The 16,313-nt window shown below is 48.9% G+C and overlaps 1 protein-coding gene across 2 annotated transcripts in view; it reads right to left on the reverse strand.

Moving 5' to 3' along the window:
- Positions 1-16,313, reverse strand: part of LOC144267148 (NACHT, LRR and PYD domains-containing protein 12-like) — a 355,964-nt gene that overhangs the window by 283,536 nt on the left and 56,115 nt on the right. The gene's annotated exons all lie outside the window — the stretch shown is intronic.

The following is a 16,313-nucleotide window of genomic DNA, read 5'->3' on the forward strand; positions in this document are numbered from 1 at the left end:
CCCCCTGCCACCCAACTCGTGGGTGGCAGTCTCCCTCTCTCCCAGGCCCTTCGGAACCAGGGCCCTTCGGAACCAGGCAGGAACCCCTGCCTGAGGGCCTGAGCCATGGACTCTTTGCTGCCTGCCCTAACTCAGGGCCTGGGCTTATTGTTTAATGGTTTGCTCCGTCCCTCTCCAAGGACTGGAGCGTGGGACTCACTACTGCCCACCAACCGGGCATGAGTAACCATTGTTTTCTCTCTACTGCTGCCACAGCGTGAGACCCTGCGGCCAGACTCGTTGCCCGACGTAACCAGACAAACGTAGTGAGGCAGTGTGGTTCCCGCCACCCCGGAGAGGGACGAGATTTGGCCGAACCCTTCTACAGGGCCCCTTATTGAATGGGGGAGGCAACCTAGTGACAGAGGATGTGGAAAAAGCTAATGTACTCAAGGCTTTTTTTGCCTCTGTCTTCACGAACAAGGTCAGCTCCCAGACTGCCGCACTGGGCAGCACAATATGGGGAGGAGGTGACCAGCCCTCTGTGGAGAAAGAAGTGGTCCTCGACTATTTAGAAAAGCTGGACGAGCACAAGTCAATGGAGCCAGATGCACTACATCCGAGAGTGCTAAAGGAGTTGGCGGATGTGATTGCAGAGTTATTGGCCATTATCTTTGAAAACTCATGTCGATCGGGGGAGGTCCCGGATGACTGGAAAAAGGCTAATGTAGTGCCCATCTTTTAAAAAGGGAAGGAGGAGGATCCGGGGAACTACAGGTCAGTCAGCCTCACCTCAGTCCCTGGAAAAATCATGAAGCTGGTCCTCAAGGAATCAATTTTGAAGCACTTAGAGGAGAGGAAAGTGATCAGGAACAGTCAGCATGGATTCACCAAGGGCAAGTCATGCCTGACTAATCTAATTGCCTTCTATGACGAGATAACTGGCTCTGTGGAGAGGGGAAATCAGTGGACATGTTATTCCTGGACTTTAGCAAAGCTTTTGATACGGTCTCCCAGAGTATTCTTGTCACCAAGTGAAAGAAGTATGGGCTCGATGAATGGACTGGTGGATAGAAAGCTGGCTAGATCATCGGGCTCAACGGGTAGTGATCAATGGCTCCATGTCTAGTTGGCAGCCGGTATCAAGCAGAGTGCCCCAAGGGTCGGTCTTGGGGCCAGTTTTGTTCAATATCTTCATTAATGAGCTGGAGGATGGTGTGGATTGCATCCTCAGCAAGTTTGCAGATGACACTAAACTGGGAGGAGTGGTAGATATGCTGGAGGGTAGGGTTAGCATACAGAGGGACCTAGACAAATTGGAGGATTGGGCCAAAAGAAATCTGATGAGGTTCAGCAAGGTCAAGTGAAGAGTCCTGCACTTAGGACGGAAGAATCCCATGCACTGCTACACACTAGGACCTGAGTGACTAGGCAGCAATTCTGCAGAAAAGGACCTAGGGGATACAGTGGATGAGAAGATTGATATGAATCAGTGTGCCCTTGTTGCCAAGAAGGCTAATGGCATTTTTCGCTATATAAGTAGGGGCATTGCCAGCAGATTCAGGGACGTGATCATTCCCCTCTATTTGGCATTGGTGAGGCCTCATCTGGAGTACTGTGTCCAGTTTTGGGCCCCACACTACAAGAAGGATGTGGAAAAAATGGAAAGAGTCCAGCGGAGGGCAACACAAATGATTAGGGGGCTGGAGCACATGACTTATGTGGAGAGGCTGAAGGAACTGGGATTATTCAGTCTGCAGATGAGAAGAATGAGGGGGGATTTGATAGCTGCTTTCAACTACCCAAAAGGGGGCTCTAAAGAGGAAGGATCTAGACTGTTCTCAGTGGTACCAGATGACAGAACAAGGAGTAATAGTCTCAAATTGCAGTGGGGGCAGTTTAGGTTGGATATTAGGAAAAACTTTTGCACTAGGCAGGTGGTGAAGCACTGGAATGGGTTCCCTAGGGAGGTGGTGGAAACTCTTTCCTTAGAGGTTTTTAAGGTCAGGTTTGACAAAGCCCTGGCTGGCATGATTTAGTTGGGGATTGGTCCGGCTTTGAGCAGGGGTGTTGGATTAGATGACCTCCTGAGGTCCCTTCCAACCCTGATATTCTGTGATTCTATGATAAACCTGGGGGAGGTCTGACACTATACCTTGGGGGAGTGTCCTGTAACCCCCATATTCCTCCCTTTCATATAATTGTGATCTTACATATAAAGAATGCCTTGTAAGGTATCAGGGGAAAGGTTATGATCTGCTGAAAGTCATTTCTCTTTCCATATATGTATATCATTAATGCATATGAAGCCTCACCTCCGAGGCGTCGGTTTGTAGGATGAAGGGCTTCATGAAATATGGGTGTGCAAGGAATGGTTCCTGGGCCAGGAGTTCCTTGAGGAGCTGGAAGGCCTCCTCGCACTCATCAGACCACTGTACCTCTTGGGGCTGAGAGTTCCTAGTCAGGTCCAAAATGGGGGCCACCAGTGTTGCGAAGCCTGGCATGAAGTGGTGGTAGTTTCTGGCCATCCCAAGGAACTTCTGCACCTGTTTCTTCATCGTTGGTGGCAGAGTGTCCCACAGGGCTTGCACCTTACTGACCAGGGTCGTAATTTCCCCCTCCCACTATGTACCCTAAGTAGGTCACCTCTCTCTCTCTCCAAGGTAGCATTTTGCTGGGCTGACCGTGAGCCCAGCTTCCCTAAGGGCCTTTAGTACATTGAAGAATTGCTGAAGGTGGTCCTCCCAACTGCCACTGTAGATTACAATGTTGTTTATATAGGTGGCTGCATACTGATTGTGAGGCTGCAAGACTTGGTTCATCGACCATTGGAATGTGACGACCCCCCGTGTGGTCCTAACAGCATTGTTACTAACTGGGATAGGTTGAAAGGTGTATGGAAGGCTGTTTTTGCTGGGGAATTGGGTGTCAGGGATATTTGCCAATACCCATTCGTCAGGTCCAGTGTAGACAAGAATTTGGCTCTGCCTAGCTGCTCTAGGAGTTCTTCTACTTGCATCACTGGATGTGTGTCAAATCAGGAGATGGCGTTAACCTTTCAAAAATCAATACAGAATTGAATGGCCCTGTCTGGCTTGGGGAACTAAACGATCAGGCTTCGCCATTCACTCCACAATTCCTCCACTACTCCCAGCTCGAGCAGCATCTCCAAGTCATTGCGGATGGCATCCCACATCTTTCTAGATAGGGGCCAGTGGTCATCCCACACCTCTTGCCCCAGGGTCATAATGATGTGGTGGCTCATGACAGCCATCCATCCAGGAAGGTCTTCACCAGTTGCTGCAGCTGTCCCTATTGTTCAGGGCTGAGCTCTATTCCCATTGTGATGGGCTTTGAATCTAGGGCTCACTGACTAGAGGCCCCAATTCAGGTTCTAGGGGCTAAGAGGCAATGAGCAAACTTCCCTGGTCCTCCAGGCTTTCAACATTTTACATGGTAAGTGCGCACTTCTTTCCACCATCCGGGCAGACAGATCTTGTAGTCTACCGGCCCGACCTTGCGTGTGACCTCAAAGGACCCCTGCCACGCAGCCAAGCGTTTGGACTCTGCAGAGGGTAACAACAGCAGAACACGGCCTCCAGGTTCAAAACTGTGTACCTTTGTCCACTGGTTATATTGCCGCTCCTGGGCCTGTTGAGCCTGTGGCAGGTTCTCTTGAGTGAGGACCCCCAGGGTTCGGCGTCATTCTCGTAGTTGCAACACCTATCGTGCTGATCCCAGGACCCGACTTTCTTGTTCCTCCCAGTCTTCTCTTAGGAGACTGAGGATTCCCCTGGGTTGTCTCCCATACAGGAGTTCAATGGGGGAGAACCTGGTTGAGGCCCATGGGACTTCCCACATGGAGAACAACAAGGTGGGTAGTAGCGTGTCCCAGTGTTGAGGGTTGTCCTTCATAAATTTGCACAGCATCACGTTTAGGGTCCTGTTAAATCTCTTCATGGGCCTGTCTGTCTGGGGGTGGTACACTGAAGTCCTAAATGCTCGAATGTTCAACAGTTTTTGACATAAATCTTAGATTAGCCATGATGAGACATTGGTCAGTTAATACTTCTCGGGGCATTCCAACCCTGGCAAAGATCTTCATGAGATCTGTGGCAATATTGGAAGCCAGGGCCATGCGTAAGGGGCCGGCCTCGGCATACCAGGTCACACAGTCAACAACTGTTAGAATATAGTAGTTTCCTGCCCTACTTCACTCCAGTGGTCCTTTGAGGTCCATACTGATGCATTTAAAAGGTATGCCAACCAGGGGAATGGGGATGAGGGGTGCCTGTGGTACCCCCTTCAGTCCAGCTCATTGGCACTCAGAACAGCAGTCACAATAGTCCTTCACCTCCTGATGTATGTCTGGCCAAAAGAACCTGCACGCTACCCTCTGCAGGGTCTTTTTCAGCCTCAGGTGTCCCACCCAGTGCATCGTGTGAGCCAAGTACAGGAGGCCCCGCTGCAACCTGAGGGGGACCAGCAACTGTCAGATGTTCTCCTGGGTCTGGGTCCTTCACTACCCAATAGAGACAATCCCTCTGTACCTCGAACTGGGATCCCTGAGGTGGCTGAGGGGTGACACCTTCTTGGTCTGGGCTAGATGCCTGTTCGCAGGCTCGGCTTAAGGTAGGGTCCTCCCTCTGTTCGTGGAGAAAGTCCCCATTGCTCTCCAACTCTGCCTGGACATCCTCCACAGGGATCTCCACATCAGGGCATGGGTCCCCTGAGGCCTTGGTTAGATTGGAAGGCCCCTCTCCTGGGTCGTGATCCACAGGATGGCTGAGGAATCTTTGATGACCCAACCACCACCACTCCACTGAGGCTACCCTGAAGAAACTCCGACAGAGATCAAGCACAGCTGTTTTCTAAACAGCTCACTTCTACTGCCTCATATTGGACATAGAATGGAGCAGGGCAGCCCAATTGTTTCAGTTTTGATGGGGCTTGCAGGACGAGGTCAAGGATGGACACCTTTGTAGATCTTTTTATTGGGATAGACAATAGTCTACGTGAGTGACAGAAAGAAAGAAGAGAGGCATCACAACCATGTTCCCCATTATCAAATTCTGCTCCATCAATTGAGCCAGTGTAGGTAGACCTGGCCTGCTGTTAGGGAGGCCACATTATCTCCACCTGTCTCATGAGGACCTAACCCCAAATGAATCTGGGGAAAAAACCACCCCAGGCTCAAAGGGGGCTAGCCTAGGCATCCTGACAGTGTAAGTCCCAAACTGATCGGAACATGTGCCAGTTCCATTTGACTGGCATCACACCTATAAATGCCAATTGAGTTATGAATCCCAGAGCATCCCCAACCACTCCTTCCACAGTGGCCCTTCACTGCCTTTGGCTCAGCATACAACATTATCACCACAAAACCAGCCTGGGCACTAGAAATTCCCCTGTGGCCCAAGCCCATTCTGGACTCAGTGGTTCCCTCTTATTCTCTGGGCCAGTGGCCGCGGAAACTGTTCCTCTCAAGGTTACTATCCAAAGGCACTGAGAGACCCTACAGTTCAGTGCCATCCATTTCCCACACTTCCCTCTCATCCTGGCAATCTCATGACTGGCCCTCCACAACCTCTTTCTCTGCTAATGTGCACTAAAAGTCAACTTTCGCTCAGGATTATGCAGGCAGCACTGCTCAATGGCAGGAAGTGGGCAGAGGACAGTAGTTCCCTCGTGGTCTCAAGACAGGGTAGCTGGCCTGGCAGAGCCACACACTGAACTAGTCCTCAACTTCCATTCAAATACAGTGACTTCAATGATGTCTTTGGGAGAAAAAAAAAACCAGACTCCCTGCCCCAGCACAGGGACTATGATTGCCCAATCGAGTTACAACCAGGGGCAAACATTCTGTTCAGGCATTCTGCATATATGCCATGTCTGAGCCCAAGATGGCTGCACTGTGCACTTACCTTCAGGATAACCTAGCCAAGGACTTTATTTGTAAGTTCACCTGGCCTGCTGGGGTACTAGTTCTCTTAGTTTGAAAAAAAAAAAAAGAAGAAGAAGAATCCAACTATGTGCGAACTACTGGGTCCTGATACAGGTCACCATTAGAAACTGATACCTCTTACCACTAATTCCCAAACTAATGGACCATGTAAGCACCGCTTGGGTATACACAAAGCTAGACCTCTGGTGGGAGTACAACCTAGTAAATGTTGGAGCTAGGGACGAATGGAAGTCTTGTCTTTTGAACTCAGTACGGTCACTACAAGTAGCTCATGATGTCCTTTGGTTTGACAAATGCACCTGCAACCTTCCAGCATTTTATTATTGACATACTTTGGGACACTCTGGACCAATACATCGTAGCATACCTGGATAACATATTTATTTTTTTGGACAAAGCTGAACAACAACCATGTACTCTGTTCCATCCTGAAGACGCTACACTAACATGGCCTCTGCGCTAAGCTAGAAAAATTCACCTTTGATCAATCCTGCATAGATTTCTGAGGCTTCATCCTATGTCCCACTGGTATTGAAATAGAGCCACACAAGGTAAAGGCAGTCCTCAAATGGGCAGTGCCATAGAATGTTCATGAACTACACCATTTCCTGGAGTTTGCCAACTTCTATTTGTGGTTCATCCTGATATTTTCAGAGCGGATTGCCCCCTTACTGCCCTGCTCCAGAAAAACACAGGGATCCTCTGCTCTCCCAAGGCCCAACAGGCCTTTAAGAAAATAAAACTCACGTTTATCACGACTCCTATATTGGTCCACACTGATGCCACGCAAGCCTTCACTATTGAAGTGGATGCTTCCAGCTTGGCAACTGGAGTGGTGCTATCCCAAAGGCACAGTCATCAACAATTGCTACATCTATGGACCTTTTACTTCAGAAAATTCACACCACACAGCAAAATTACAGCATTTTAGACAAAGAACTCTTGGAAATTAAGATTGCCTTTGAAGGGTGGCATCACTATCTAGAAGGGGCCTGGTACTGCATCCAGGTGTACACTAAAGTATGTGCATAGCGCTAAGGTCCTCAGCCAACGACAACTTGGTTAGGCCTTATTCTTTTTTTGCTCTGATTTTCTAATATTCTATCATCCAGGAACTGAAAATAACAAGGCCGATGCTCTGTCCCAGAAGGGAGAATATAATACTGACCAAAAGACTCGAAACCTAAAACCTCCTGCATCCTCAAGCCTCATAACTCTCTGGGGACATGTCCCTGCCAAAACCTGCTCACCCTCATATGATCGGACCTAGAGCACAGTATCTCTCCTGTTGAGCAGAAACCATAAGTAGGGAACTCCCCGATGTTAAAACAAGGTACCTACATGAAAGGCCATCTCTCCCTCTCTCCCCAAAACTCTCCAAGGACCTGACACACCCCTTCTCTGAGGCCCCACCCTTGCTCCCTCCACCCCCCTTCCCTCTGTCATTTTCTCTACCCACTCTCACTCACTCGCTCATTCTCACCAGGCTGGGGAAGGGGGTTGGGGTGCAGGGGGATGAGGGCTCCAGCTGGGGGGTGTGGGCTTTGGTGTGGGGCCAGGGATGAGGGATTTGAGGTGCAGGAGGGGGCTCCAGGCTGGGACCAAGGGATTCAGAGGGCAGGAGGGGATCAGGGCTTGGACAGGGGGTTGGGGCACAAGGGGGTGAGGGCTCTGGCTAGGGGTGTGGGCTCTGGGCTGGGGATGAGGGGTTTGGGGTGCAGGACGGTGCTCCGGCCTGGGATCGAGGGTTTGGAGGGCAGGAGGGGGATCATGGCTGGGGCAGCAGCTTGGGGTGCGGAAGGGGTGAGCCTTAAGTCGGCCTAACTGCATAAAAAGCCAGTCAATTGCAAACCAGCTGAGCAGCGAACAGCAGAGCAGCTAACAAAAGGAGTTTGCCTGGGAATTCGCCTGGGGAGAGCACACTGAGGCTTACATCTTGCTGGATTCTCTGAGTAATTACTACAACTCCTGAGGAAGCTTGTAGAACAAAGGTAATATGGATAGGGGGTGTTCAGCTGTTGTGACCTGCACTGTATGTGCTATGTTTGTCTTTCTTCCACAGGACAGATGCAACTTTGTCTGTACAAAGTGCAAGCTGGTCTCCATACTGGAAGAGAAGGTTCAAGGTCTGGAACAACAGGTATCGACCCTGCGTTGCATAAGAGAAACTGAAGATTTCCTGGACGGATGTCAGGATAGGCTTCTAGAGGCACAAGGTTCTGAAGATTCAGAGCAGGCTGCACATCGGGGACAGAAGGATGGTGAAGAAATTTGGCATCATGTGACCTCCAGAAGAAAAAGGGGAACGTCCATGTACCAGCAGGGCATATACACATAAGTAACCGTTTTCATGTTCTCTCCACAGGTACTAATGCGGAGAGTGGACCAGATGATATGTCTGAGGGAAGGGAGCAGAAGGAGACTCCGCCAATTGGAAGACATGGGATGCACTGTCCTAGGGTTGGGGGTTCCACGACCACCGCTCCCAAGAGAAGGAGGCGGGTGGTGGTGGTCAGGGACTCTCTCTTCAGGGGGACTGAGTCATCTATCTGCCGCCCCGACCGGGAAAACCGAGAAGTCTGCTGTTTGCCAGGAGCTAAGATTCGCGATGTGACAGAGAGACTGCCGAGACTCCTCAAGCCCTCAGATCGCTACCCCTTCCTGCTTCTTCACGTGGGCACCAATGATACTGCCAAGAATGACCTTGAGCGGATCACTGCAGACTACGTGGCTCTGGGAAGAAGGATAAAGGAGTTTGAGGTGCAAGTGGTGTTCTCGTCCATCCTCCCCGTGAAAGGAAAAGGCCTGGGTATAGATCGTCGAATCGTGGAAGTCAACGAATGGCTACGCAGGTGGTGTCGGAGAGAAGGCTTTGGATTCTTTGACCATGGGATGGTGTTCCAAGAAGGAGTGCTAGGCAGAGACGGGCTCCACCTAACGAAGAGAGGGAAGAGCATCTTTGCAAGCAGGCTGGCCAACCTAGTGAGGAGGGCTTTAAACTAAGTTCACCAGGGGAAGGAGACCAAAGCCCTGAGGTAAGCAGGAAAGTGGGATACCGGGAGGAGGCACGAGGAGGAGCGCGTGAGAAAGGAGGGCTCCTGCCTCATACTGAGAAAGAGGAGCGATCAGCAGGTTACCTCAAGTGCCTATATACAAATGCACGAAGCCTGAGAAACAAGCAGGGAGAACTGGAAGTCCTGGAACAGTCAAGGAATTATGATGTGATTGGAATAACAGAGACTGGAGTACTGTCATGGATGGATATAAGCTGTTCAGGAAGGACAGGCAGGGCAGAAAAGGTGGGGAAGTTGCACTGTATGTAAGAGAGCAGTATGACTGCTCAGAGCTCAAGTATGAAACTGCAGAAAAACCTGAGAGTCTCTGGATTAAGTTTAGAAGTGTGAGCAACAAGGGTGATGTCGTGGTGGGAGTCTGCTATAGACCACCGGACCAGGGGGATGAGGTGAACGAGGCTTTCTTCCAGCAACTCGCAGAAGTTACTAGATCGCAGGCCCTGGTTCTCATGGGAGACTTCAATCACCCTGATATCTGCTAGGAGAGCAATACAGAGGTGCACAGGCAATCCAGGAAGTTTTTGGAAAATGTAGGGGACAATTTCCTGCTGCAAGTGCTGGAGGAACCAACTAGGGGCAGAGCTCTTCTTGACCTGCTGCTCACAAACTGGGAAGAATTAGTAGGGGAAGCAAAAGTGGATGGGAACCTGGGAGGCAGTGACCATGAAATGGTCGAGTTCAGGATCCTAACACAAGGAAGAAAGGAGAGTAGCAGAATAAAGACCCTGGACTTCAGAAAAGCAGACTTTGACTCCCTCTGGGAACTGATGGGCATGATCCCCTGGGAGAATAACATGAGGGGGAAAGGAGTCCAGGAGAGCTGGCTATATTTTAAAGAATCCTTATTGAGGTTACAGGGACAAACCATCCCGATGTGTAGAAAGAATAGTAAATATGGCAGGCGACCAGCTTGGCTTAACAGTGAAATCCTTGCTTCTCTTAAATACAAAAAAGAAGCTTACAAGAAGTGGAAGATTGGACAAATAACCAGGGATGAGTATAAAAATATTGCTCGGGCTTGCAGGAGTGAAATCAGGAAGGCCAAATCACACCTGGAGTTGTAGCTAGCAAGAGATGTTAAGAGAAACAAGAAGGGTTTCTTCAGGTATGTTAGCAACAAGAAGAAAGTCAAGGAAAGTGTGGGCCCCTGTACTGAATGAGGGAGGCAACCTAGTGACGGAGGATGTGGAAAAAGCTAATGTACTCAACGCTTTTTTTGCCTCTGTCTTCACGAACAAGGTCAGCTCCCAGACTACTGCACTGGGCAGCACAGCATGGGGAGGAGGTGACCAGCCCTCTGTGGAGAAAGAAGTGGTCCTCGACTATTTAGAAAAGCTGGACGAGCACAAGTCCATGGGGCCGGATGCGCTGCATCCGAGAGTGCTAAAGGAGTTGGCAGACGTGACTGTGGAGCCATTGGCCATTATCTTTGAAAACTCATGGCGATCGGGGGAGGTCCCGGATGACTGGAAAAAGGCTAATGTAGTGCCCATCTTTAAAAAAGGGAAGAAGGAGGATCCTGGAAACTACAGGCCAGTCAGCCTCACCTCAGTCCCTGGAAAAATCATGGAGCAGGTCCTCAAGGAATCAATTCTGAAGCACTTAGAGGAGAGGAAAGTGATCAAGAACAGTCAGCATGGATTCACCAAGGGCAAGTCATGCCTGACTAATCTAATTGCCTTCTATGACGAGATAACTGGCTCTGTGGATGAAGGGAAAGCAGTGGATGTGTTGTTCCTTGACTTTAGCAAAGCTTTTGACATGGTCTCCCACAGTATTCTTGCCAGCAAGTTAAAGAAATATGGGATGGATGAATGGACTATAAGGTGGATAGAAAGCTGGCTAGATTGTCGGGCTCAGCAGGTAGTGATCAATGGCTCCATGTCTAGTTGGCAGCTGGTATCAAGTGGAGTGCCCCAGGGGTCGGTCCTGGGGCCAGTTTTGTTCAATATCTTCATAAATGATCTGGAGGATGGTGTGGATTGCACCCTCAGCAAGTTTGCAGATGACACTAAATTGGGAGGAGTGGTAGATTCACTGGAGGGTAGGGATAGGATACAGAGGGACCTAGACAAATTGGAGGATTGGGCCAAGCGAAATCTGATGAGTTTCAACAAGGACAAGTGCAGAGTCCTGCACTTAGGACGGAAGAATCCCATGCACCGCTACAGACTAGGGACTGAATGGTTCGGCAGCAGTTTCTGCAGGGAACAACCTAGGGGTTACAGTGGACGAAACGTTGGATATGAGTAAACAGTGTGCCCTTGTTGCCAAGAAGGCCAATGGCATTTTGAGATGTATAAGTAGGGGCATTGCCAGCAGATCGAGGGACGTGATCATTCCCCTCTATTCGACATTGGTGAGGCCTCATCTGGAGTATTGTGTCCAGTTTTGGGCCCCACACTACAAGAAGGATGTGGAAAAATTGGAGAGTGTCCAGCAGAGGGCAACAAAAATGATTAGGGGACTGGAACACATGACTTATGAGGAGAGGCTGAGGGAAGTGGGGATGTTTAGTCTTCAGAAGAGAAGAATGAGGGGGGATTTGATAGCTGCTTTCAACTACCTGAAAGGGGGGTCCAAAGAGGATGGCTCTAGACTGTTCTCAGTGGTAGCAGATGACAGAACAAGGAGTAATGGTCTCAAGTTGCAGTGGGGGAGATTTAGGTTGGATATTAGGAAAAACTTTCAGTAGGAGGGTGGTGAAACACTGGAATGCGTTACCTAGGGAGGTGATGGAATCTCCTTCCCTAGAAGTTTTTAAGGGCAGGCTTGACAAAGCCCTGGCTGGGATGATTTAGTCGGGGATCGGTCCTGCTTTGAGGAGGGGATTGGACTAGATGACCTCCTGAGGTCCCTTCCAACCCTGATATTCTGTGATTCTATAAGGGGGTCAGGGATGCAGACTCTGGGCAGCACTTATCTCAGGCTGCTCCCAGAAGGAGCAGCATGTCCCCAATCTGGCTCCTATGCAGAGGCGTGGTCAGATCGCTCTGCACACCATCCCGTGTGTTGACACTTACCCTACAGCTCCCACTGGCCGTGGAACAGCAGAGCTGGCACTTGCAGCATGGTCAGCGTGCGGAACCCCCTGGCTGCCCCTACACATAGGAGCTGGAGGGGGGACATGCCACTGCTTCCGGGAGCTGCGCGGAACCATGGCAGTCAGGGATCCTGCCTTAGCCCCGCTGTGCTGCTGATTGGAGTTTTAATGGTCCAGTCAGTGGTGCTTACTGAAGCCACCAGGGTCCCTTTTGGATCGGGCATTCTGGTTGAAAACCGGACACCTGGCAACCCTATTCATTGTATGTTGTGTGATGTTATGATTAACTCATATAGCATGTTATATATAATCATTGCATGCTAAATAGATTTAAGGATCATAGAAATATAACACTGATAAGTATTTAGAAGTGATCAATATATATTTAGGTATCTAAGTAAAGTAGGGCTGAAATAAAATGTCTGCTTAGCCATATTAGGCCTTAGGCTTAAGAAATGCTTGACATAAGTAAGTGACCAAAGAATGACCTGATGCCCCAAGATTCTGAGAAAAGATGAGCCAATGGGTGGTAGTGAGAAAAATTAACAGCAATATACAGTAAATTACTACAAGATACCTTGTAGTCACATTTTTCTAACATGTGCCGTAACCGCAGGGTACACATTGTGCATAGATACTAATGAGAATAAAAGGAACTATAAACAACCTATGAAAAACAGTGTTGCACAATATTCTTGGGGGATACAATACAAGTAAGGAAAAAGAGGGTTGATACTTTCATGCACATGCAGAGTGTTAGGTGCAGTCAGAATCACAAGATGAAAGAGGGCTCTGAGATTCTCTACTGGAAAACTCCAGCAGGAACCGGTCCTCTACTGATGATGAATTGGCAATGCATCCATCAGACCCTACGAATATAAGATAAAAGGCTACAACTGGAATCAGTGGAGAAGGGGGCTGGAGGAGCTTTAGTTCACAAAGGGTTCTGTCCATGAAGCTCCTGATTGGGGGAGACATCCAGCCCCAACAATTAGCTCGGACGGACTACTTAAGCCAGAAGGATGCAAGTTGTCGGATCCCTGGCTGGCTACCACTTTGGACCATGCCTACATGCCTGATTCCTCAGCCCTGTCTTCCTGCCTGTTCCTGCCTCCCAGCCTGTTCCTGGTTCCTGCTGTCTTTATCCCAGATCGTCCTCCACTCCTGGTTCCTGTTTTTCTGCCTTGTTCCAAATCCCTGCTTCTCTGCCCTATCCCCGACTCTGGCTCTGGATTCGACCCTTAATTCATCCTCTGACTCCATCTCTGACCCTAGCTCCAGTTCCTGGCGCCAAAGTCCAACCACTAGGAGTAAGAATACAGGAGTAATTGCTAGCACTCTTGTAAACCAGCCACTGGAGGAGGTCTTGACAAACACTTTCACAGAGGGTTCCTCAAGTATTTACTAATCAGCAGTAGAATATTGTTGATCAGGAACCTTGGATTCTATCCATGGCTTGGGGAGAGGAATGTAGTTTATAGGCGTTTACACAAGTTTTGCTTCTGTAGCAAACCTGAAAAGCAGTATGCTTCAGCGGATAGAATTGGGGTTTGTTATGTGAAAGAGCTGAGGTCTGTCCCAGCGGTGACCCTGCATAATCTCTCTGCCAGTTTCTTTAAACAACTGGGTGTGTTCAGCAGGTCTTTGGGAACTGCCTTGTAAGGTTGGGGCTCATGACCTTGGTCAATGAAAAGGGTAGTGAATTGCATAGGGATACAAGCAGCACTTAGAAGAGGTGAGGTTTGAAATCCTGAGTTTCTTTTTCTGAGCCTTGGGAAGTTTGCCCCCATACTACAGTGGCATTTGATGAAAAAATCCCTCAAGTTTAGTGGTGGCATTTTGGCAGTGGCAGATATGTTGGCACATTTGGCTTGGTGCACAGATTTATGGTTATGATTAAAATGCTATAAAATGCTCCACAAACAGTACCTGTGTATAACTGATATTAGCTGTCTAGAAGTTTTTTAATGTAGAGTTAAGCTCGCCCAGCTCTGCCTTGTACCCTTGTAAAGTGTGGAGAGTGGCGTCACTTCATCTTCTGTGTGACAGGGTTTGCTCCACAGCAGCCTCATGGCTTGCCAGAACATGATGCACCCTGCCTCAGGGCCTACAATGATCAGCCACTGCCTCTTGGGAGGTCCAGGGCAGTGGTGCTTTAGCCCTCTGGCTAAGCCACTCTTCAGTTCTCGCCTTCCAAGGTATTAAAGTCCCAAAATAAGAAAACCAAAAACTCTTAATAGGGCCGCCCCACAGCAGGACCCCGCCCTTTTACTCTGAGCCTGTCTCCAATAGCCAGTCCTTTCGTCAGTCCCCCAGGGCCCAGTCGGCAGTCGTCCCATCCACTTTGAGGCTCGTCCAACTGGAAAGCTACCTCAGACTCCTGGGTGTAAACAGGCTTCCCTCACAGAGGGAAGCAGGGCTCTGATCTACTTCCTGGACAGCACCCAACAGAGCTAGGCTGTCTCCTTTTAACTCCAAGCTCCACACTTAACATCTGCTGCAGCTGTAATAGGGTGAGACTAACAGGATCCACAGGCCCTCATTAATCTCCTCCTTGCCAGGGTGGTGCCTATATGACCCGTCACAATCTGAAAACTAGGAAAAACAAAACTGAGTTACACATCAGGCTGCCTGCAAACACTCTGGCTTGGAAAGAGCCCCAGACCCACTGCCTATGTGCAAATTACTGTCTCTGGCACATTACTAGGGCTTAAGCCACATTGGAGATCCAACATTTACCCTGAACAACTTAAATATTCCTTCCCCAAAGGGGAAGTGGGTGCCAAACACCAGCTGAGTAGTCTGGTTAGGTTTGTGGTAGAGGTTGAATTTTTCTATCAAATTTCAAGTAAATTGGACAACAGATTCCTGGATTAGGACACTCTAAAAATAGAGATCTTCACCGTAGGTCAAAAAGTAATTTTTTTTTTTTTACCACTCTCCAGTCAGTGAAACAACAAAAAGAAGAAAGTTAAAACAATTCACTGGATTCCCCTAGGTGGGATCTAGTGCACAGAACCAAAGTGATTATCATTGATTATTTGCAGTACAGTAGCCCCTGGAGGTCCCAGCCAGGATTAGGATCCCAGAGTGCAAGGCACCATATCTATACATTATAACAGACAGAGCTTCTAGAAAGATTATTATAGGCAGAGCTGGTAGCAATTCCTATTATTACGATTGCTGGAAACGTCCCTGTTTTCAGTTGCTTATAACTTTGCCAAGTTTTAACCATTTGGACTGAAGTTTTCCATGCTTGGTGTTTCCACCGGGCTGAATACTGTGAAAGTTGCCACTAAAATGGTTCAGCCTTTTCTGAGAACTAGGTTGTTCTGCCCATGTTAAAAACAATTCTTGCAACCTTTTCCCTGAGAGGCTCTAGCTCCCCCATGTTTTGGAGCAGGGACTTTAAATTTGGCAGGAGGGTGGTCCTTGGGAAAGGCAAAATGTGCCTCCCTGTCGCATGAAAATCCACATAAAATATGGCCAAGTTATAAGACCTTGAAAAAAATCTCAGTTTGCACGAGCTCTGTAGAGACGTGTTAGAACTTTGTAACGAAATTCTTTTTTTTTGTTTGAGTTTTTGTTGTTGCTGTTCATAATCTTGTCAATCACCCATGGTTCTCATCACACCCCCACTTCTGCATCAGAGCAGCTGTGGCTCCTCCTCTCCACTCCCTCTACCTTATTTCCCGTTTCTTGTTTTCCCTCACCCCTCGACAATTCCCACCTACTCTACCTACTCCATCACAATCTCCCCTCTCCTCCCACCAGCACAAATAAATATAGATCCCCCAACTGTAACCTCCTCCTGACCTCTAACCATATCTGCCCTAACCTGGGCCTTCCCTCCATCCTCACCCTGTCTACCTCCTACAGTCATCCCCTCCACCACCTTGGCCCCTCTGCTGCCATCCTGTCTAACCTCATGCCCACTCCTCTCCTTTCTCCTCCCCTTCTCTTGCTGACTCTGAAACACCCACTCCAACTCTAAAAAGATCACAGCCATCCACATCTTCATCTCTCCTTCCCTCCAGCTTCACACTCTAGCACTCCATAAGGTTTTGCACTGGAGTGTAAGTGTGATGAAGTTGGGGTACATATTGCTTTTGGTAGCTGTTGGAGATGAAGATGAAAGCCAAATGGAGCACTGTAGTATGTTGCCTACACACTGTCAATAACAAGAAGGTGGAAAGGAGTGCACAAGTCTTTCCCCTTAACTTCTTATTTCTATGCTTTTAAGATTTTGGGT

Source organism: Eretmochelys imbricata, chromosome 6 (genome assembly GCF_965152235.1).
Source record: "Eretmochelys imbricata isolate rEreImb1 chromosome 6, rEreImb1.hap1, whole genome shotgun sequence".
Classification (NCBI taxonomy): Eukaryota; Metazoa; Chordata; order Testudines; family Cheloniidae; genus Eretmochelys; species Eretmochelys imbricata.